At 45.1% G+C, this 2,968-nt stretch overlaps 1 pseudogene across 1 annotated transcript; it reads right to left on the bottom strand.

The window, feature by feature from the left end:
* Nucleotides 1–495: 495 nt before the first annotated feature.
* On the bottom strand, nt 496–915 carry LOC308431746 (large ribosomal subunit protein eL32-like; annotated as a pseudogene). The gene has a single exon. The product of its transcript is annotated as a large ribosomal subunit protein eL32-like (transcript).
* Nucleotides 916–2,968: the final 2,053 nt, after the last annotated feature.

Here is a 2,968-nt window from a genome sequence, read left to right as displayed (position 1 = left end):
GATACTCAACCCCAGCTGTTTATTTAAACAAAGGCTGTCTTTACTTCCAAAGAGCACAGTGGACAGTCTTTAGTGAGACAATTATGCAATCACTCAGTGCTGTTATTCTTGCTCCTAGTAGATTCTGTAAAATGTTTCTGCCTCAGAGGACTTAGATAAGGGCTGGAGCGATGGTTCAGCAGTTAAGAGCACTGGGTGCTTTTCCAGGGGACTGGGGTTTGATTCCCAGCACCCCTAAGGCAACTCACAGGCGTCTGTAGCTTCAGCTCCAAGGAATTCAACATCCTCTCCTTTGTAGGCACCCACGTTTGTGTGCGCATACCAGAACACAGATGTGCACATAAATTTAAAAAGTTTTTTAGATTATTTTATTTTTATTTTATGTATGTAAATGCTTTGCCTGTATATGTATCCACCACCAAGGTGGTGGATAGCTTTTTTTTTCCTTTCAGTTTTTGTGGTTTTATTTGAACACGAAACATGCACACAAGCCGTCTACTCATTTTCTTCGCTGTGTGGCCTGGCCTTGGGGTCAGTGACTCTGATGGCTAGCCGCGCCACTTTTTCTATGATGGCTTTCCGGTTCTTAGAGGACACATTGTGAGCGATCTCAGCACAGGAAGATTTTCTGCACATCAGCAGCACTTCCGGCTCCTTGACATGTGGACCAGAAACTTCCGGAAGCCGCTGGGCAGCATGTGCTTGGTTTTCTTGTTACTCCCGTAACCAGTGTTGGGCATCAGGATCGGGCCCTTGAATCTTCTCCGCACCCTGTTGTCGACGCCTCTGGGTTTGCGCCAGTTTCGCTTGATTTTCACATATCGGTCCGACAGGTGCCTGGTGAGCTCCTTGGTCCTCTTTTTGATGATCTTGGGCTTTACCAGAGGCCGTAGGGCAGCCATGATGCCGCAAAATAGATGGCCAGCTTTTTAAAAGACTATGGTGAGGGCTGGAAAGTTGACTCAACTGCTACAAGTACTTGATGTTTTCCAGAGGACCGAGTTTTTCAGAGGATGAGCTAGTACCCACATGGGAGCTCCCAACTGTCAGTAATTACTGTCCCAGGATACCTGGGATCTGGTGCTCTCTTCTGACCTCTGCAGGATCCAGTCATACACATGGTGCAAGGGGGAGGGGTGGGATACATGCAGGCAAAACACTCATGCATATAAGGTAGTAAGATAAATAAATCTAAAATATTTGTAAAGATACCATGATCATAGTTGGCAAACACATCATCAATACAAGCTATTTTTAATCTATTAAATGAGTTGGCAGTTGGGTCCCCTATGTAAGGATGGTAGTTCTTGGCTAGAGTCTTCTCTCTCTCTCCCTTCAGTCTCCCTCTCCTCTCTCCTTTTATGATTTGAAGAAATTCACTACATCCTACAATATTTGTCCTAAGTAGACGTGGTAAGGTAATGTCTCACTTTCAAAGGTACAATAGCAGTGACTCTGCCTCTGACCCTGGTGATCCTGCTTTGTTGGTCTTGCTTTTTCCCTTTGTCCTCTTTCAAAGAGGAATGCTAGAAACTTACATGAAGATTTGGATGAACCATACTGAAGCTCTATCATTAATTGATACTCTAATTAAAGAAGCCAGTAGACGTGTCCAGATGAACTTTGCTGTCCCCACTCCAGCTCTGACCTTCTCTTTGGTGAAGCCATTGTAATGTGACTACTGACTGCTGCCACCCACGTGTGGTCAAAGTTGTCTTCTGCCGTTACTGCAGAAGCTTCCTTCATCTGGATTCTGTTCTGAGCCAGATTGGCTTCTCTCTCCTTCTTTGATTATGGGATTGAGTCATTTGTGTTTATGATGGTAATTTGGATTAAATGCAGTGTGTGACGTCATAGCTAACTTCAGTTTCCGGTTGACACACTTGGAAAGAAGAAACTCAACTGAGGACTCGTTTGCATTGGGTTGGACCATGAGCATATCCATGGGGCTTTTTTTTAAATTAATGATTGATGTGGGAAGGTGCTCCATGGTGGATGGTGTGCCTAAGCAGGTGGGCCTGGGCTATAGAAGAAAGGTAACTGAGTAAGCCAGGGGGAAGCAAGCCAGTTAGCAGCTCCACAATCTCTCCTCCTGACTTGGCTTCTCTGAATGCTGGACTATAACTTCTTAGCCAAATGAGGCCTTTTCTCCTCCAGGTTTCTTTTGATTATAGTGTCAATCACAGCAACAGAAAGTAACCAAGAGCATGAGGTGTGTGTATACATGAAGTGCACATAAATGCTTGTGGATATGTATGTGCATGTGTATGTGGAGGCCAGAAGTCGGTGCCAGGAGTCTTCCTAAGTTGCTCCCACATAATTTTTTGAAGCAGGGTCTCTCACCGAACCTAGGGCTCATTTATTCAGTGGAGTGGCTGGGCAGTGAGCTCTGGGGATGTCTGTCTGTCTCAGTCACACACCTTGCTGGGCCCGGCCATCAGGTGGGTGCTCGAGATCCGAACCCACGTCCTTATGCTTACATCACAGTACTTAGCTGGTACAGTCACCTTCTCAGCCCAGATTAGCATTTTTATTTTAATTTTTAAAAAAGATTTGTTTGTTCATCTCATGTATGCAAGTACACTGTAGCTGTCTTCAGACACCCAGAAGAGGGCATCAGATCCCATTACAGATGGTTGTGAGCCACCACGTGGTTGCTGGGAATTGAACTCAGAACCTTTGGAAGAGCAGTCCGTGCTCTTAACCACTGAGCTGTCTCTCCAGCCCTTTATTTTAGTTAAAAATTTTTTTTGTTTTATTTTATCTATACATGAAGGTTTTGCCTAAATGTTTGCATGTGAACCAGAAGGTGTCACATCCCTGTGAGTCAGCGTGCGTGCAGCTACCAGGAACTGAGCTCTGGTCCTGTGAAGGACCATTATTGCCATCGCTCCAGACCCAGACTAAAGATTTTCAAGAATCATCTTTGACCCCTGCCCTTCAGTGTCCTTGCTTCTGGGGACTTTAC

This window comes from Micromys minutus, assembly GCF_963924665.1.
Source record: "Micromys minutus genome assembly, chromosome: 17".
In the NCBI taxonomy this organism is placed as follows: domain Eukaryota; kingdom Metazoa; phylum Chordata; class Mammalia; order Rodentia; family Muridae; genus Micromys; species Micromys minutus.
This window is presented reverse-complemented; position numbering and strand designations above follow the sequence as displayed.